The sequence below is a fragment of the Apostichopus japonicus genome, chromosome 9 (assembly GCF_037975245.1).
Source record: "Apostichopus japonicus isolate 1M-3 chromosome 9, ASM3797524v1, whole genome shotgun sequence".
Classification (NCBI taxonomy): Eukaryota; Metazoa; Echinodermata; class Holothuroidea; order Aspidochirotida; family Stichopodidae; genus Apostichopus; species Apostichopus japonicus.
Window position 1 is genome coordinate 31,463,773 of NC_092569.1, and position 22,308 is coordinate 31,486,080.

General features: G+C 34.6%; 1 protein-coding gene across 7 annotated transcripts in view; it reads left to right on the forward strand.

Moving 5' to 3' along the window:
* Window positions 1-22,308, forward strand: part of LOC139973407 (uncharacterized) — a 316,080-nt gene that overhangs the window by 260,361 nt on the left and 33,411 nt on the right. For 2 of the 7 annotated variants that reach the window (XM_071980064.1, XM_071980063.1), the window contains exon 2: window positions 6,324-6,816. The exons of 3 other annotated variants lie outside the window; for them this stretch is intronic. The gene's annotated coding sequence lies outside the window, so the exon portion shown is untranslated. Of the gene's footprint in view, window positions 1-5,510; window positions 6,817-22,308 lie in introns of those variants that run through there. 2 more of the 7 variants (XM_071980068.1, XM_071980062.1) reach the window with 2 other exon arrangements.

Here is a 22,308-nt window from a genome sequence, read left to right on the forward strand (position 1 = left end):
TCATACCTAAAACCCTATTACCTCTTTTAGCAGCTTCAAGACAATGTTTAGAAGGTTGCAGAGATGAGTCAATGTAGATACCTAGGTCTCTTTCAAAAAGACCTCCTGTAACTCCACACCATTAAGATTGTAGGTATACTTTTGGTTACTACTACCTATGTGCATTACCTCGCATTTGTCAATATTAAAAGGCATGTGCCATCCCTGAGACCAGGAAAAAACCTTATCCAAATCCGTTTGAAACTTCTCAGAATCGCTTTTGGAAGAAACCTCAGAATACAATTTGGTGTCATCAGCAAAATTCTTAGCTTTGCAAAAAATATCTCCGTCAATGTCATTTATATAGGCAACAAACAACAAGGGACCCAAAACAGACCCTTGTGGAACCCCACTAGTAACATCCTGCCAAGAAGAAGCACAGCCTTTAATTACCACCCACTGTTTCCTATTACAAAGCCAATTCTCGATCCAAGACAGTAAATTGCCATTGACACCTATACTCTTCAACCTAAGTAGAAGACGCTGGTGGGGCACTTTATCAAAGCCTTCTGGATATCCAGGAACACAATATCTACAGACTTCTGCCTATTTACTGAGCTTGTTACATCTTCCATAACTCAAGGATATTAGTGAGACAAGACCTTTTTTTGACAAAAGCCGTGTTGAGACTCTCTGAACAAAGACTGACTGCTAAAGTGACAGACCATAGACTTTTTAACAATAGACTTACAAACAACACTAGTGAGACCAACGGGCCTATAATTACAGGGCTTAGACTTATCACCCTTCTTGAGGGCGCAAACATCTGTGATATCATAGTTGGGTTAAACACCAGCCACTTATTTTATTTTTTTATTCTTTCGCTGAAATGATGGTAGCCTTGTGGTGGAAACTTCGAATCTTTTTTTATGAAGGGATGATTGTATCATCATTGAACAGTGATTTCAATTGAGGAGTAGTTGAATCAAGTTCCACTCCTTTTCGGTGTATTTTATTTTGGACTATACCATTAGATAATAGGTTCGCTTTGAGTTTAACAATGGTTAAAGGTCGGCATGTGAAGTATCGTTTAATAATTTGAGAACGACGAAACAACAACTGTTTAGATTGTACACAGATACAATACATCCCTCTCCTAATAGTAGAATATACCGACCGGATACGACCATTTGAGATATTATCCGTGTATGACATCACTAGACATTTACCCAATGTGTCAGTCGAAATACAATCAAGAACTTTCAAAATTTCCTTCCGAGATTCCGAATAAGGAATGAGGGCGTGTGGACCAATATGTTTTAACTTGCTTCCTGTTTATGGTAAATTTACATTTAATCCTAGACTTCGATACCAAAAAGAAAATAAGAGATGTTCACAGTATTCGAAAAAGAGCTCAATTACCTTGAAAAAGTGTTCATTGCCTAAACGCCATACAATACAAAAAGTTATAACTCACGTGATACATTAATATACCCCTCTTAGTGATACAAATGCCAAAATAAACTCGAAGGAAGTTTTTGTATTTAATGTTAACCGTTCTTTTTTTTAATCTGAACCTTACAATTAAACCATCATTTATTTTATTATTTATTTTTTAATGATACGTCTATAATAACATGCACCATCCTGGTACACCTACCTCCCCCCTGCCATGGAAAGTTATTTATGGAAGGAAACATCATCGTTAAAAGGGCATAGGGGGTACTAGAGGAAACTGTGATATTTACTTAAGATTCCACTTGGTGAAGTGCATTTCAATATCAAAAAAAAAAGAGAAGATATGAAAATTTAAAAAATAAATGGTCTCCATAATGACTCACTGGCAGTTTGGGTTCGTGGTTTGCGTTCGTGTTGAATTGTAACAGCGCCCTCTATTACTTCCGGATGGTATATGTATCGGAGGGGAACCATTTCATCGCATTCGCATACCATATGAACAAATGGAATTGAAGAGTTTTTATTGAAACGTTTATCCAGCAATATTTTAGCAATATCCGTCACTATAAACTTAATCATAATTCAATAAGTTTACATTATCTAGATTGTCATAAATATTTCTTTTGTGTACTTCATCAATTTTCTCCCGTTTCGGCGAAGCTGTTTTGGTTTTTTTGGTTTATGTTTTTCTTAAAGAGTAGCCTGTGAAGGTCTACATGTCTAACACGTCTTACCAATTTTGTTATTCTCAAATGAAAGTTTCAAAATATGTTTTTCAACGAATAAAAATAAAAATGTATGTATATAACAAATTGTTAATAACGTTCTAAAATATTTTTTGTTAATATATTCTATCGGTTTATACCGCTTGTCTCATGCCCAACCCTTGTACATAACACAAGATCGCGCAAGCGGAATAACTGACAGTATGTTAAATGTATTTAAGTTTCTCTGCAGTATCGGCGTTCCATAAGTTCCATTACTGTCCCCCGATATAATTATTTCCATTTCCACGGATGCTTTGCTTAAAAATGAATATTCATGTTAATTGTCTAGTATAGTCAGCCAACTATAAATAAATCAAGATCTTACTATTCTTGTTTTCAAGCGTTGCATACGCCACTTTTGTAGTTACTGTAATGAAGGTACATGAGGAATAATTAAAAGCAGGTAAAGAACAGAAATAAAGCACACTGTTGTTGAAAGTTCGATTCAATGAGTTATGGGAGTTATTCCAAGGCGGTATTAAAATATGTTCTCTTTCGTTAGACAAACAACTTTGAAAAGAATGGTTTCGTTTTCTAAAAGACATCTTTATCATTTCTTGTGTACTGTCTGAATTATGTGTAGTATCTGTTCCCTTTCGAGGGGAATGGTGATGCACACCCGACGATGATCACACAGTCACAGTCCCGATGCAAGGGGACTGGGGCTGAGAGCGGATCAGTCGTTTGGTAATTTGGTTTTCGTGCCCAGGAACTATTCTGGTTTCGTAAAATAGTAAATTACGATATCTTAGCCAGAGGGTTATGTGAAAAAGAGGTAAATATTTATCTTGATATCAACGAATGAACTTTCAACTTGGTAACTGCATGTTATTGTAGTTTCCACTAGGTACTTTGCACAACCCGCATGTTCTTAATAACATAACGAAGAAGCATACAGAAGCACTCAATGTGTATATATGCAAATATAACGACATGCTTATAAATCGATAGTAAAGTTAACCAAACGTGTCATCGGTGATAATACACTTTACAGGGGAGTATACGATATTTAGTTAATAGCCATAGGCGTGTACTAGTTTAAATAGCACATGCTCTCCCAACGATATGGAAATTTTTTATCATGAAGTAATATTAATTATATACAACGTGTATTTAACACATCGATAGGGAGGGGTGTCTGTGGTTCATGGCAGGTATGTTTTAATCAATTCCAATGCGCAAACGCTTAAAGCATTGTGGTTTACTCGTATCACGTGTATTTATTTTGGTTAGGTTTAGTAGAATAAAGGATCATGAGGGACACTCGAGTCCCCATCAAGGACCCTATAGGAGAGTCTGGGAAAACAACTGAAGACACAAACACTCGGACCGAATTACAAAGCTTAAAGTGCTTGTCCAAAGCATTCTTAATCACATTCACACTACTTGCAAGCATTGGTGGCATTATTAACCTTTGTATCTATGGAGCTGTGAGCAGGAGTGATATAGTAGTGAATATACAGTCCATGTATGTTTATATCCTATTCAGTTTTTCTTAATTACAGTTATCTCTCATACGACTATCCCCCTTTACTTCATACTGCAGTGGTTTTTATAATGTAACTATCCATTCCTGACATTGACAGATATATAGAGGGCTGATGTTTATTTACAACAGATCGGTCAATTTTAGCAGCTTAGGCTGGTGTAAACTCATACTGGGACATTTACACTGAAATAATGTAACATTACAACCCACATACGATACAAATGGTCGGGTTTGGAAGATCCATAACCATGTATGGTCAAAGTTTCTTGCTATTTCAGCGTAGCTCTTGAAAAACCAAGAAAGTGTCGTTCTGAAATCACAATAATAAGTTTGAGCTTCTAGTCTAAGAAATAAAGACAGTGTATAAATTAAAACGTAATTATGAACAGATAATGTGACTAACAAGTCATTTAATGGGTCGATCTCGCCAGGTAATATTCAATTAAGTTTAACGCAAAATGTTGTGCTAAGCCACTATCGTTTACATTAAAATTTTATCATAAATTTTTGACCATCGATCAAAATATCGTAATATTATATCTGAAGTAGAGTTCGGTCATGCTTTCTACCTAACGATTCCTCTTTTGGCACTAACTTATTTTTCCATTCCATTAAATATATGGGTAGCATAAGCTCATCTCTATATAAGTAAATGTGTGTATGCGTTTAGCACTAATGAAAGGGATATGCCGATCAGGCAGACAATATAACTCATTATATTTTAAAATAATTCTGAACAGTTGTAGCCTTAAGAAACCCCCAAATCAAAATCTTGGTAACTTTAATGCAACATAAAACCCACCAACTCAAAATCTAGGTAACATTTATGCAACATAAAACTTTGCTGGCTCCAAGAAGTACATCGTGGTGGGAAAATAAAAACCACTTTGTCAGAGAAAAACGATTCCACGCGTTTTCACACCTTCTTTAAAAATTGGAGTAGTTTATTACCACGAGGTAGTCCTTATCCGCTCCAGATTGTTGTAATTATCTTCTTTCCCTGTTTAACCTGACCAGGGGCGGCCGAACCAAAGGATACATGGCAACGTGCCTCCTCCTCCGCCCCATCCCCTCCCTCCCCTCTACTCCCCATTCCGCACACATAAAAGTGTCTTTTCTCGTGAATGAGAATTGTGCGCCCCAGTTTTTGGTAATAAAGGAAGGCTTACTTCTTTACCATTTTGTAATTGAACAGTGAAAACTTACAAAGTATATTTTACTTAAAATGTGCCTCTTGTTGAAAAGGAAAAAAACATATTTGTTTTCTACCCTACCCCCGCCCCTCCCTTTCACCGCCACTCAGCATCGCACTGTATCCATATCAGCACGTATTAGCAATAAATTGATTTATTGATTGACTGCAATTTTTCAATCTATAGAAGATTTCATATACTATTCCATATAGGATAACAGCGAAATTTGAGTAGAAATACACTACATAATTGCTTTCCTATCTTTTTAAATAACGAGAGACGGAATATTTCTACATCAGAACCTTGTTTGGAGAAAACCTGTACGGCGACATTAATTGTAAAATTTATGGTCCGTTATAAATAAATGATTATAAATTTGAGTTGTGCAATGTAGATACTGTATATATCAATGATATTATTTATTGTAAATATATTTCACAATGACGAAAACATTTCTTTATCTACTTCCAAGAATTAATTATTAATACAGGCATCTATTCATCCGTGTATACAAACCCACATATGGTTAATATTAATTATTGCCGCCGGAAAGTGTTTAGCCAATTAGAGCCTAACGTTACAGTCATATACAGGTGATTATCAAGCACATCGGCCCCTGCACGTTTACTTCTGCGCTAATCATTCCAATATAGACAGATACCGCCGCCAATAATCTCGTAAAAGCTCAGCGTACGACACAAATTTGACAACGCTGTTTTTGTTTTCTGTCATTATTATTCTGTTATAACCGTGCGATACGAAGAACGTGTGTGTGTTCTCCGTGTTAAGTTTGCGTGATCAAAGACTATAGGTACATGGTATGTAAGCCGAATCGCTATTGTTACCTCGTGTGGACAATAACAGCTCAACGTTTAATCAACTAAGCTTCGTAACGTTCTCTTGAGTTGTATTTTTAATACAAAGCTGCACTTAAACCTTTTCATCCACTCTTGATATCGAAAGCATCGAATGGAGGGAGAATTTTTGGAGACAATTGCATTTCGGAGCAGTTTCGCTTCTATACTATGTACAGCTAGCACAATCCTAATAGCGCGTTGCCACAGCTAACCACAATATGTTTTCAAGCCTGTTACCATCCACTCTTTTATAAATGCACTATACGTGCATTCACAGTTCTCTCATGTTAACCATTAGTGAGATTGTTCTTGTTTTTTTTCTACGATTTTCATTTCCTAGCCTGGCTTTGACAGGGAAATCTCGCAAGGAATTCTAAAAAAAAAACACACTTGGATGCGGTGGATTCGAATTTAACATAAAGTCGTTTAATAAGCGGGTAGAAGACCGCCGTGTGGGGAATACGTAACTCGTGAGGCAGACTGCGGGGGTAAAACGGCTTGAGTCGAAATGTTTGTTTCGTGCTCTGCTTGGGCAACGAAGTGGAAAAAACAATTTCATTTTCATCTCTTTATTGTCTAGACGGAGAAAATCCTGGTCAGTTCTGCCTCGTGGTGTGAGCATGACGGATGTGATGAACTTAATGGGAGCCGAGCAAACATAAAGAGTGTCAAAAGAAACAAAGACAATGGAAAAGGGAATATAAAAAGAGATGAAGCGCTTTGCAGACATGGTATTGGATATTTAAAAAAGAATTGAACAATGTCTGAAAAGTTTGATTATCTAGGTTATACAGTTCGTATATAGATAAACACGTTAATGACAAGGCGGAAAGAAATATCACTCAAAAATAGGAAGTAGGTTTGAGGATAATTTTTGGATCCTCAAAACGGAAACTAAAACGACATTCTACAGATCAACCGGTTAAAGGATAATACTTGGATTTTAAAGGAATTTATCATGATAACCGACAGCTACGGAATAATTTCATGAATATTCATTTTACAGCAAGTGAAGTCATTTTGATGTACATGTTATTCACATATGGATTACAAAAAGAGTCATTTTTCTCAAGGTATGTATAAAATCGAACTATTTCTAAAATGGTAAATTTGGCCAGTGTCAGTGCCAGTAAATCTGTTTGAATATGTTTATATAAGACATAACGTATGAGGAGGAAACTTCCAAAAGAAAAAGGGGTTGGGGGTGGCTGAGAACAAGATTTGGGGCCCTCTCCCAGAAGAATTTGATTTGATTTGTGCATGTGCCAGCAGGTAAAGGGTATTGTATGATATATATATAAATATATATATATATATATATATATATATATATATATATATATATATATATATACATATACATATATATATACATATATATATATATATATATATATATATATATATATTGTATATATATATATATATATATAGCCTATATATATAGCCTATATATATATAGGCCATACTGTAGCTTACTCAATGAAATGGCTACCTGCTATATATATATAGGCTATATATATATATACAGTATATATATATATACAGTATATATATATATACAGTATATATATATATATACAGTATATATATATATATAAATATATACATATATATATATATATATATATATATATATATATATATATATAATTTATATATATACTGTATATATATATATAGCCTATATATATAGCCTATATATATAGCCTATATATATAGGCCATACTGTAGCTTACTCAATGAAATGGCTACCTGCTGTAATGCTAGATACTATATAAATATATTTTAGGAACATTTATAGGAATACAGGTCAAATGTTACTAGTGGCTGGAACTAGGTTATAATGATTTTAATTATTTGTACCGTTCTAGCCTGTACAGTAACACCATATTATATGCTTACAGACAAGTTTTACTCAATACGCTGCCTTACTTAAAAACATTTGCATTAGATGTAGCGGGAAAATATTATACGCAAAGGCTTGAAAGCGCAGTACATACAATAACCTATACCAACTCTGTAGTAAGCCTCTGTGTAATACTACTTCAATTTCAATTTCAAATTTATTTCTCATAGGTTTGTACAAGGTAAATACAATACAACATTACAGTAGGAAGGTTAACATATGAGAAAAACAGCAAGGCTGTTACCTCAGCTATTGAGTAGTGACCAAGTATACCGCAATATATAATAAGCTATACCGGTAGCTCCTAGTGTGTTAAACAGCACAGTATGCTGTGGCCTATACGCATAACGAGAGTAACCCCGTGCACAGACACAAAGAATATATATAGATAGATTTACACATAGCCTAGTCTGGTGAACTTCACAGTGTCGCAGTTGTTCATGACAAATTAATAGGCTGTAAGCGGGTACCTCCCCTACCCCCTCCCCCCCCCCTCCCATCCCCCTGCTCACCGACCCCAAACATCTCCGTGATGGAATACATCTCTTATTAACAGCTCTTTCGGTGGCCATATACATACAACCTATTACGTGTATGTCGAAAAAGATATATTCCCTTTCGTTAGGTTAGCAGTATCTTCATAAATTCAAACAGTTTTGAGGAGAGGAGACGAGGTTATAGGAATAACACGATTAATACGTTTTTCATTGATATTTTCATTTTCCACTCAATTTGAAGCCATTCATTGTGAGTCAATATGTCTGAGATCATGTCAGTCATGTCGCTTAACTTCGGTAGTTTACACCAGACTAAGGAGAAAGAGATAGAAGCCAAACCTTATCTTGAGCTCTGGTTTCAAAACAACATGATCATTTGAAGCCAATGAATTGTACACAAAGTATGTAGACTGCATTACGACCTATAATCGTCCAACGTGCAGGCTGAATGCTTTCATTGTCTAATTACAGCGCGCATTCCTGTCTTTTTGTCTAATAATGCCTATACGCTTCATTACATAATTTTGCGTTCATCTTTGCTTCGTCAAATAAGGAAGACGCTACATTTTCATGTTTCTTTGGGGTTTGGGGAAGTAAAATCAAATAACTTATCACGTTGCACTATCGTGGTATATCAGAATACAGTTGCTATTGACTGTTTCGTTCAAAATGTTCCATCAAATCTATTTTTACTCCAAATCTAGTTAGTGGATATAATCGATCAAGAAAAAGACAATTATTCTAAATTGCAGCACAATCACGTGCCGGAAGTGGTTGAGTTATGCGTACGCTTGATTTAGTAAATGATGCAATAAACATGTAATTTAGGCATAGTTCTCGGAGCTTGGAAGAGATGCATTTTTTATTCCTCTCGTTCCGTCGTGAATTATCTATTTCTTGATTAGACTGTAAATATATGACGTGTTCCAATAAACTATTGCTTAATTTGTCACAATATATCTGTAAGGTATGAGTAAGTTATGGATGCATTCAAATTGAGTGCATTTGAACAGTATAGTGACTTCTGACATCCGGGCTATTTTTTTTCTAGCTCAAATTATTATAACAGCAATGATAACATATGATAAGTGAGAAAATGTGACGGCAGCGGTATATGCTCTTCATATTTGGTTATAGATCTACCAAGACAAACTATTTATTTAATAAACAAGTTCATTAATTTTGTCAAAATCTCGAAGACATTGTGTAGCAATTGGATACGAATGCAAACAAAACATACGGTTTACTGTACAATATGTTCCGATTTGAATAGTCCGAAATTAATGTCTCCCTGTACGATCTATTTATCATAAATAAAATGTTTATACATCAGCATACACTATAAGTGATATGCCTCTGAAGTTTCAGATGGAACGGTTTTGATAGTAAGCTATACCCAGCTCCTGCCTACGGCATCTTATCTTTATCTTAGCCTATACATGCATGTTAACATATGTATAGATCATTCTGTCAATTTATAATCTGTTGTAATAATTAGATTCTGTTTGATGATTAAATCAGACGTTACAGTGTGGTTAAACTACAAGCATTTCACTGTGAGAAGCATTGTTGTAGGATTAGAGTCCATCCTCAGTTGTGGCTTCACATGAGGGTTGCAAATTATTCCTCTTTCAGTAGATGCCCCGAACTTCTCAGCAAATTGCCCAAATTTCACAAACAATTTTGGTTGGGGGCTGCAGCACCCCCCCCCCCAGCCCCCGCCTCCTACGCCTATGCTCTCCGGTGAATTTGGTATCCGCTACTGCAGTAACATACAGATTGAGAAGCAAAACAGGAATCGGAGAGCAAGGACACAGACTTGGACTTGAACTCGATTACTAAGGACTCCGGTTTGGACTCGGACTTGAATGTAGAAAAGGTACAGGACCCGGACTCGAATGTTAAGGCCTGGGATTCGGATGCGAAGGACTTTGACTCTGGATCCATATTTTCACGAGGATTCTGTGGAAATAGTTTTTTTTTTTTTTTTTTTTTTTGCAGTTAGTAGTAATTTGGTTGAGAAATTGGGACTCCGAATTGGACTCGAATTCACGGATTTAATATAAGCCGGTTAACAGCTTAACTTTTTCTTAACTATGAAGCGGTTATTGAAAACCCGAAGTTTGCTCCCCACCCTTCTCACTCCCCACCCCATCTGATCTTTGTAATGTTTTTTTTTTTTAAGGACGGCCGATGATATTTCATGTTTGATGTTAAATTAAGACTAGTTCTAGTTCCAACTCCACGCATATCGTTAATGATCATATATGATGATCGTTATTAATATATGACAACTGTGATAGCCACACAATGTAATGTTAAACAACGTTTGCTCGCGATACACTTAAAGGACATACCAGCAAATACATCACTTTTTCCTTTGTCGACATGTATTCCAAAGCTTGAAGTACTAATGAAGTATATGGATTGTACAGTTTGTATATTATTATCAGTCTTAATAGAATGGTTATAACATTTTACTAGCTACATAAATGGAGATAACATATTCAAGGCATTTCTCAATTGCAAGTTAGTTATAGTAGCTTACATAATTAATATACCAGTTGCGCGAGACTCACGATAATGATAACAGATTGTACTTTTTCGTTCCACTGATTTCCTTTCTTGATATCTCATTCTCTCTTCCGACTTTAAAGCTTGGCTTAGGCTTGATATTTCACATTGTTTATATCAAGGACAAAAGACTGTGCAATGACTTCTGCAATATTAATAAAAAAACAAGTCATACATCATCATCTTCATCAACAAATAAAATTCATAAATTGAATGCCTCGAGATATAATCCATATAATCTGATTTATTTATAAATTTGCATAGATTGTATTATTTTTCAAAGAAAATCAAGATAAGCTTGAAGGAAGACATGGAATGTTCCGGAGGCAACAAATTGTATAGTTCGCTTCCGTATAGCATATATCAGTTTCGCAGAGGAAGCGTCTGTATGACTTAATCAAACTTTCAAAAATGGATTCTGTTCAGCTTAATCAATCTTGTTATCAATCAAAGCCGAAGAAGTTCATTTTGATATTCTTGGAACCGACAAAGTTAAGATGGATATAGCTTCTTACTGGGAGACGAAAAAAAATATTCAAAAAATGTTCAGCTAGTCTGGTTAATAAAACTACTCGCAGACATTACTTCGTTGCATATTTAAATCATAAACCGGGAAATAGAATAATTTTTTTTCTGAACGAGTATGAGCTCTATATTTTGCGGTTTTGTTCAATAAAGCGAAAGCTCTGTCTTTTTTATAGTTATATGACAATGTGCTGCAGGATTTGATTTGCTTTTTATTTAATTAACGTAATGTTGTTTCAATCTCTGTTTTTATGCCAGTCTCCATATTTTTGTGACCTGTCATAACATCAAAAGCAAACGAAGGTTCATATTCCATGTACAAAATGTAATATATATATATATATATATATGTGTGTGTGTGTGTGTGTGTGTGTGTGTGTGTTGATACTAGTTGAGACTAGTGGAACAGGAGTCAGGAGTTGTCTGTCGATCGCTAAAACGCGTGAAACTCCGAGTTACAACTACTAGTGTTCCACTAGTCTCAACACATATTCCGCTCTGTCCACTGGACATAGAGCACTCTGCGCCAAGATAGACGCCAGCCAACCAACTCTATATATATATATATATATATATATATATATATATATATATATATTTATTTATATAGGATTGTTTATATTCGACATGTAAACCTAAACATATATATATATATGTTTAGGTGTTCATGTCGAATATAAACAATCCTATACAGTCTTGTATTGAGGTTTTTTATAGTGTTGATACTTAATATATCGTGACAGTGTTATTCTATAGAAAAACATCGAAACATATTGAGAAATAAAAATATAATTGTATTCATTACGCAATGCATTATTTCCCGTTTAGTACATCAAAAGAAAAGCATAATCGAAGCGAAATCCTCATTTTTTCGTTACGAACCTTAAAATTTCCATTTGTAAAAATACCCTGGCTTGGTGCATGTCCATTTAAAAGTAATTGCAATAATCTCTTTAGCAATTCCCTTGACATGTTTCCCAATATTACCGGAAATTAGTGGACAATCGCTAAAGATTTCTTCCTACGCAAACATCATTAATTATAGAAAATGGAGTTACAAGTACAGAACTGTATATAGCAAACGTGTTCCGCGACATTGCCATATCACAACATACGTTTTTACGTAAAACGATTAAAGTACGGTAGCTTCAATTGCCATTCATTATTGCACCATTTTGTCTTCTCATTTCTTTTCTTAAGGTGAAACGCACGTGGTTCAGTTCAATTTAGTTCATTCAAATTAATTTCTCATGTGGATTATACAGGACATAATGTAACAGAATTACGAATTTGAGGTTAGATCAAAAGTAAATATGATAATGCGGTGGACGTTAACAAACAATACTAGTTAAACAAGGCGTTGACAACCTCCGAAAAACAGTACATACTAAGGAAACAAGAAGATGAAAGACATAATACTTTGTTGTTATGTCAAAGGAAAACCTAAATCTTAAGGAAATAACAGTAACTATGGTGAATAAGTTTAACTGTCAGTTTAACTGTTTAACTTAAAAAGTAACCCAATCGAGGGAAACACACGATTAAATGTCAGCTAAGGAAATGTGCGGGAAAATATTGTAACAGATAACATTGTTAACAAGAAATTTACTGTGTACTATATTGTGTTGTGTTACGAAATGAAAGGAATGTTGCTCCTGTTAAATTAAACACGAAGAGTATATATGGTATAAAAAGTCAACAGTGTTTCGATGCAAAACGGTTGAATGTTTCATAAGATTAGATGCACACATTTAACTGAAAGTGAACTCTTTGAAAGAAAAAAAGGTTATATATTTTCCTCTAGCAAAGAGCCGGGAACATTCATTGATTAGATACTGGAAGCTCTTCCTTGCATTCTCGATCGAAGACGAAAATTCCGTTCGGAGAAATTCAAAGTAACATTCTCAAAAGCTTGCATAAGACATTTGTTTTCTAGACAAGCTTCTTTATCAGTAATAAGGCTATCTACTGACAATGGACTTAAACTTTAAATGATCGTTCGGAGTTATATCAAGCAGAGAAAAGGAGTCAATAAGTACACGGGAAACGCGGCAGGTGGGTGGGGGAGGGGTGGAAGGAATGTTATACATAAAAGACAAATTAAATAAACCGTACATTACTATCGAGCGAAATCGAAGAAACGTTGATAATGAGATTTTTTGGAACGGTTTTTTCTTGGATAATATAAGCGTTTACGGGAGGAATTATAGAATTACGTGAAGCCAAGTTAATATGACGGAGAGACTGACGCAATTCAGAATATCATCGTAACGAGCGCTAAACAGGACGATATATAAAGTTAACTTAGTACAATCAGGTGGAAGGCTTAAATCAACTATAGAATGGAAAAGCTGATTCAATATATCGATGAACCTGAAACATATAAGTTTAATTTAGTTTAGTAGAAAAAAATGATCAGGAGGGACACTCAAGTACCCATCAAGGACCCTATTGGAGAGAAAAAAACTGAAGACACAAACACTCAGACCCGATTAGAATGCTTAAAGTGCTTGTCCAAAGCATTCCTAAGCCCACTCACACTGCTTGCAAGTACAAATTTCTCAGGCAAAACGTTTCACTCATTCACAACCCTATTTGAAAAGAAGTTATGCCGAATATTAATCCTACTTTGTAAGTAACTCTACAATGTACGGTATATTTTTAATAGAATACAATCAATAGAATACTTGATATTTCCTTACTTGTAACCAGTTTTTATTGTTGTAAACTCGCTAGATATATTTTATGTTAAAACGTAACTTTTACGAATTAAATTTGGACAGCTCTTGCAATTTGAACACATGCCTTCAGAGCTTTTGTTTTTACATGTAGCGTACATTTGCCCTGTGTCTCATCGTTGGCATCACGTTACCACAACGTTATGCGAACAGAGGTTACATAAAGGTGTTGGCGATGATTGAAATCTCTATCGTTCAAGTAACGTTCTGCCTTGTATTTCATGCTTTGATTTTTATTTGATTATTATCGTAATGAAAAGGGCACAATTCTGTAGACTGAGTAATACAATTTATTTCATTTTCATTCAAATAATACTAAAAAAAAAAAACAGAAAAATTGTCAAATATTCATGTTTTTCCCCTTTGGCCATGCTTCATGAGACTAATGGCAAAACTATAAAATGTCAGTGCCAGTATAAATTATTATCTCTTTCTAGGGAATGAACAAAGACAAGACAAAAATGAACACGAAAAGCCGTTTTTATCCTTAAAGATGAGAGTATTATGTGGAGAGAAATTATGGGATAGACAATCATAAATAATGCTCATTGCACATTATAGTTATTATTACTGCCCCTCATTTTGTGATGTAAACATTTCACCTTTACCCAAAATGACATAGTTTTTTTTTCTTTTAAAGTGCAAAGGCTGCAGTATATAGTTGCCTACCTACATTTATGATAATTCACGATAATTTATTCCTAGGTATGTCGTAAAGTTACGTCATAACATAATCGCAACATGAAAAAGTGAAGACTTGAATTACTATAGCAAAGAAACCTCCTTTACTCTATTCCCACCAAATTTGATGGGGGTTTTTTTTAGGGAATTTGAGCATACTAATGAAGGAAACTATCCGATATTGAGGAATAACGGACTGTCAGGAATGGTTACATGATGTCAAATCAGCCAATCAGACGTAAGAAAGGGGTTGTAGAATTTTGCAACATAATGAACGGTGTTGGATTTGTCGATGAGATTAATACTAAGAAAGGCTCATAATAACTGTAGTTTCCTTTCAAGAGCCAAGCCCTGGGGCCTTCGGGATCCAATTAAGCCTAAAAATAAAACTCGTACACACAGCACACATGCGTTCAAAAGAGAAAGATCAATATCTACACAGAGAAGCGAATCTCAGTGCTCCATGTAGTGCCGTCTCGCCTCGCGGTTTCTCGATTCGCTCTCTTTAAGGGAGGGGGGTGGGCGATCTACTCATTTGACCTTCATCCCCCCTTCCAAGGTAACCTTAACACTGATGTACGGCGAGTGCTCATAATCCCGATTAGTAGGTGTATTTACTACTGGGTTCTTTTGAGTTTCATAAAGTCACGTAATCTACATAGTATACTACATGTATACGAGGAATCCCTCCTGTGGTGGGTCGAGATCGAGCTGTCTGTGAAAATCATTCGTTTCATTAATATATGTAGCGAGTTTCCCTATCTAATATTTTATTCCAATACCAAAACGTTTCTGTACCATACATTTATTGTATGACTTAACCGTACTGTTTCATTTTCAAATTTGGGGATTTTTATACATTTTTGATTGGATTCTGTTTGGGATTTCGTGAATGAAAGTAACAGATGTTGCTGTTTTTTTTTATCAAGTATACCTTCATCAATCGAGAATGGCATTACCAGATGCATCGCATATAACATCCCTAAATAAAGCGGTAGTTCACTTAAAAGCCGTTTCTCTTGAAGATATCCCCACGGTATATATATCTTCACTCAGATCTAATAAACATGGCATATACACGTATAGGCCTAGTATATATATATATATATATATATATATATATATATATATATATATATATATATATATATATATATATATATATATATATACGATGTATTGCAAGTTGCACGTGTATACATTGCTAAAAATCGATCCTGCATATATCCATGGGATTTCATCCATGAAATGAAATTGGAAAGGTTATATTCAACGGTCACCGGTCTCCGTTCGCACTTGACGAATACATCTTCATTAGATGAGTGCGTGTATCATACATTTTCGTTGCCATTTTAACATATCTAGCAATCTTAGCCAGTGTGACTACCAAGTCCTATTATAGGGGTAGAATGTGCTTACTTTATATGTGTTCTTTCACTCGTCAGGCCTACTATGTAATATTATTGTACTAATTATAAACAAAAATGGACGAAAATTGATTTGTCCATTTTTGTATTTTAATTATTTTGAACCTTTAGTATATTAAGCACTTTGATATCACTATTTAGTCGTTTTATATATGGGCAGACATAGCTAGAAGTTAATATTCCGATTTGGTCTCCCACTCTGACGTTTTATTTTTAATATCTTAACTTAAGAAATTATAGTGTTAAATGGAAATTGATAGCGGATAGCTAAATAATCTAAAATGAAAACAATGATGTCATAGAAATATTCTTGAGACGCCTATAGATGATAAAGGAGAAATATGAAACAAAAAGAGTAGAAAATAGTCGCATCCTTTACGCAATACTGAAACAACACACTAAAAAAATAATTATATAATATTTTGTCGACTTTGTTGCGCAGTTTACCAAGATAACAGAAAAAAAAAAAAAAAAACATTTTTGTCAACATTCAAGCACTAGGCAACGTTGAAGTAGACAGTTATTGGTAATTTATTAGTTAAAAGAAACTAACAACGGACCACGTGTTAGACACATGATACAGCTTTATTAAAAGGCAAAAATATATATGAGAATGGATTGGCGTAAAATCGAGAATGCAACTCATAATAAATATGTGCCTATATATGTTTTATTATTGTTTGTCGACTGCCTATTTAGTCAGGTAGCTTGATGAGTCGTTCAAGTAAGGACAATAAATGAACGTTATTTTCATCGCGCGGGTAAATAACGGAACCTGTCGTCAAGGTTTCATACGGCAAAATAAACTAATCTTTGATAGGGATTTGAGGCTAATTAGTTTCCGATTTCAGTGGAACATTTTCACCTCGAGAGTTGCTAGTTCCAATCCTTTAGTCTTATATATGTCCTCATAATTATGTCCATGCAGAATTATATTTACTGCTGGTAATCTAAACAGCTTCCCTCTTCCGGTCATCATTTTTACTGCACATCGTAAATTTGTCCAATATTCATATTATTGCATCTTCCATATATCAATAGTTCATACTGTGCTTTTATGATGAAAACGAGGCATCTTGAATCGATTTTTCTTGTTATATTTAAAAATAGGCTCTTCCAGAAATCGTTAAGCGTTCATTATAACTTTTACTATCAAGAGTCAGTTATAAGCACAATAGCATTGACCAAGAGTTAGTTACACTGTGTATAAATCTATTTATGCACTTAAAGAGGTATATTATAAATTATAACAACTGTGTCACCAATACATAGACCAGAAGTCACTAAAAACAGTGTGTAAATGTGTGGATAAACTTAAAGAGGTGTGATATAAATTATACATTACATTACATTTGTATCCAGGAATTACTTACATAGTGTTTAAATGTATGGATTTACTTAAAGAGTATGCAATAAATTATAAGGTGAATAAATTTACCATCGAAAGCATAGACCAGCAGTTACTTAGAAACTGTACCAATCTATAGATTCAGTTAAAGAGGTAGGCAATAACTTGTTAGGATCTTAAATTAAAGAACATAACACAGAATAATCAAAAGCAGACAAAAGCAGGACAAAGGAAAACTGCAACTTGAATGAAGATGACATATCTCTTTCTATTCTGGTACATAACATTTTCCAAAACAAACTCCTCAAACTGCTAACTTAAATTAAACCAATATGCATGTCATTTCGTATATATATATATATATATATATATATATATATATATATATAATATATATATCTATATATATATATATAGAAGGATCTATACATAATATATATATATATATATATAGATAGATAGATAGATATTGATAATTTGATAACTGTTAGCTTGAAGTTGCACTACATTGGTGCCTACGGTTATCTTATTGGTTCACATTAAGTATTACTTCTTCTTCCAAGACCTTCCTCCACCCCCCCCCCCCCCACACACACACATTTCCCTAATACAGAAAATAATGCATTGCGTTTGTTTATTTCATAAGTGCAACGTACTATATAACATCAGGAAAGTGTATTGACTTATGCTAATGTATGCCTATATCCCATACCAATGCCACATTGAGTACAGCAGCATTATAGATCATACACATTGATTATACATATAGGAGTAAATCACAGTATACCCATCCAACATCATTAACAGATTAACACTTTATATAACTCTCGTGCGTGTCACTCACACGCTAACATTGATTTAAGCAGACTACAAATAACCACTCGTGGAGTACTGCGTTATCATTGATTGACACATTGGTACTTGTATCTATCTGCACGCACTCTGACAACATATACATGTCACTCGTGAGTTGAGAATTAGGTATTATTAACTTGTTGATTTACTATAAGATTGAGGTTTGCTTGTTGGTTTGTTCATATTTATTTGTTTATTTATTATTTTGTGACTTTTCGAGCCTACTGTTGCTTTGTACGCCTCAGGGGAAAAAAGTTTTTTTTATCTATAAATCCTTCTTTTATTCATTTCTTTTGTTATTATTTTTTGGTGGGGCGGGGGAGGGGATGGGTGGGGGGTTTCGTACTTTTTTATCGTATAAAAAATGAAATGCCAGAATTATGATGTACAGTATACTATAAACTTACCTGCAAGTCGTCTCTGCTATATTCATTTATGTTTTATGTTTACATCAAACATATCAGTTACAGACGGCTGTTGTAACTATGGCAACTGGGTGATGCATAACCAACATTTAAAAAGCAATTGATTTGCTACCGTTTACCTGTACGTGTATACGATACATAATTTCTTTTGATGTCTATCCAGTATCGAAAGCACGTGGTTACGTGACTTTGTAGTATCCACATAACGTTTATTTTCCCCCTTATCAATAGGATATTGTTTCAAACTGGGTGAACCAATTACGCGACTATCACGGTCATGATGAAAAACAGGAAACGTCAATAATGGTTAATATACCGTGTGTTGCGTTCCTTCCTATACGACTCGCGTGTATATATTCGTCTACCGCAGACGGGTGTGTATATGTACCCTGTTGGCCAACACAGCAGAAAATCTACAAATTATGGAGCTTGCTTAGATAATTCTAACTAATTTAGCAGTGGAAGGTGATACGCTATGTGAGATTTGGAACGAGTTGTTTTGATTTCGCTCACACGGTGTGTGACGTCTGTATCGATCCATGCCAATTTTAATTCGGGGTATTTTATCATTTGCGCTTCCACGCGAGAACTATAATGTTTTCAAATAACAGCAGGGAGAAGCATATTATAAATGACAGGCGTTTGAACTTATAGACTAACCTGAACGGGAGCATTGAAACCGTAGTGGAAGGTAGATTAAGGTGAAATCAAGTTGAAGGCGGTACAGTTTTAAATCCAGACACACAAAATGGTGTAAATGATTTCTTCAGAACTAACCTCAGAAGACTGTTTTGTTAACGTAGAACGTTTGAAATTAATTTTATGTAGGACAAGTGCCGGAGTTCAATCATTTGTAGTTTAAGTTCTAAAGAAATGGTTAAGTAAAATACATACTTAACTCTTAAAATTATACCCTTCACCATCCGCCCACACCTACCTCCGCAGGAGAGTTGAGGGTGGGTAGATGCAGGGGGGTCATATTATTTAATAACTTAAACCAAACTGGCACACTAAGACTTTATTGGGAAGCATTAACCAATCTCTTACCACATGTCTATTCAGCCAATAGATACTACACGCGGATATATAGTTGACAAAATCAAAAGAAATGGATTATATTAACTTTATTTTTTTGATCCTATCAAGGCCTCTTTCCACTTTCTGCATGATAGATTTATGTAAATATCACTATTCATTAGAACAGATTTTTAAAGCGGTTGTTTGCGTTTTGCGGCAAATTTACTAAGTTTATGCTGAATATTAATTAATATATGTTTAAATTAATTTTGCTCAAACTATTAAAGAAATGGCTCTAAAATGGACCTCTATTATTGCCGCTAATTACTGATTCAAATTTATTTTAAAAATACCGCAAGTCCGATTTCTTCTTTTATAAATTAATCACGCGTTGATGATAAATACATTTTTAATCCATGCCTTCCTTTGCAGTTGATTTGCTACATAGCACAGCAGCTACAGTTAAGTTATTAATATTGTGATTATCATTCAAAGTTTGCTTGTTGACACTGTTGTCAATGGATTGGTCTCAGACCATTTTTTTTTGCCGGTGGAAACTCAACCAGACACTCAACATTTAGAAAACAGCTTTCTGATTCAAAGTAAAATTTGCAATGTTCTTCGGTTTACATCCTGATCACGTAGCCTGACGTCAGGTTATCAGTGAACTGAATAATCGAGGAGCTATGGGAATTTATTGTGTACGCTAGTCTACTAATACGAGTACATGGTCCCAATTACAAGTTAGAGTATGAATGCAAAGTCCCAAGTATGAGTACAATGTCCTGGCTACCAGTACAAGGTCCCTAGTATGAGTGAAAGTACGAGAGCAGGACCTCAAGTACAATTCATTTTAAAAAAAAAGAATTAATTTTAAGTTTTTATTATTAAATAATTTAGGGACAAGCTTTATAAAGTTTAGGGCCTCACCATGTCTAAATCTGTTACTGACAATACCACACTGATTTACAACAAGATTACTTAATATTAGGCCCCTGCAAGTAGAACTTTCTCTGTCGTCTTACATATTTTTGGAACCACATATCCCTTTAAACAAACTCCACTTCGACACTCTTAAATCCTTTGACCGCAATACATCTAGCCAAGGACTCCATGTCTCTGTTTCTCTTACTGCTCTCAAAAACTCGTTGATTTAACTGTCTCTATCTCTTTGGTATCAGTTTATCTAGAAATATATAAGTTAAAGCTGGAAGGATCTTATCAGTAAAACATCAGACCGTTACGAAATATTCAACCTTCCCTTTACAAGCCTCTTATTCTCTGTCGTAGACCCCGTTTGTCAAGCCACTTTCTTTTCCATTGGAAACCGTGTTCCAAAGTATCATCTTTAAAGTGGCATCGTTAAAAATTGGTCAGAAACGAAAGCGGTAGGATAATTGTATAGGCTTGCGGTGTCCCATTTAAAAAGAGGATGCAACGAGAGTCCTTCGCCCTCGCTATATATATATCATCGCTCATGTTGTAAATTAGACACGAACTTCCAACACATGAATAGAATAAACTTCTTTTCACTCAAAATGTTTATCATTTCATCATCTTTTCCGTTGTTGTTGGTTAGGCTCGTACATCTACAAGTAGCTGTTTGAAGGAGTTTCTCAAAAAACCTTGTCTTTAGGATTACTCATAATAAACAAATTGCCGCTATTACCCTCATAGTACTCCCCACCCCCCCCCCCCACCACCCCTACCTCTTTTATTTTGTACTATTTGTCTTATAATAAGGGAGCAGGTTTCGTTTTTTTCGTGCTACGAAACATTATGTGCAATATTATTTATCATGAGACAGTATTTAGCACGCATTGTGTTACGTTGATTTTCAACATTTTTTCAGTGTTCTCCAAAGTTGCATATAGGCTTCAAAAAGCATGGCGCCAATAGTAGGCTTACATACCTTATACAAACCGTATAACCGTATAACTATATATGTCAGTCGGATTAGGTGAATTTTAAGCACAGTTCGTGTTCTCGCTGCCGTGTTCCAAAAATTAAATAACATTAAAATTAAATTATAACGATATTTATAAATTTATATTAATGTCAATTCATTAACAAGTAACGACATTTCGTTATAATATATATAATATATATATACACGCAATAATATTCGTTCACAACTTAAAGAAAATGAAAATATGCATTAAATATTTTTAAAGGTAAATACGCCTTTATATACTTCTTTAAGTGTGATCGATAATGTACGGGCGTTAGTGTATGAATCCACGGGAGAGAATACTATTACTTAGATAATAAAACTCAATGCCACGAGAGAACAGTTTGGACACAGTGTCTTCAGAGGTCTCTTAGTTAAAGCTGCAAATTAATCATTAAGCAATGAATCTGGAAGTGACGAGATTGTTTGGCGAAAGTAAGTAACTGTCTCCAAGGCGCACTTTGCCCAAGTGGAATCTGCCTTATCAAAAGTAAATACTTTTAGTAACCCTATATCATCTCAAGGAGGGAAGACGTTAAATTATAAGAAATGGTCATATTAAAGTGAAATTAGAGAAACTAGAAAACGCCATCGTGTCCACGTAAAATGTCAAAAGTA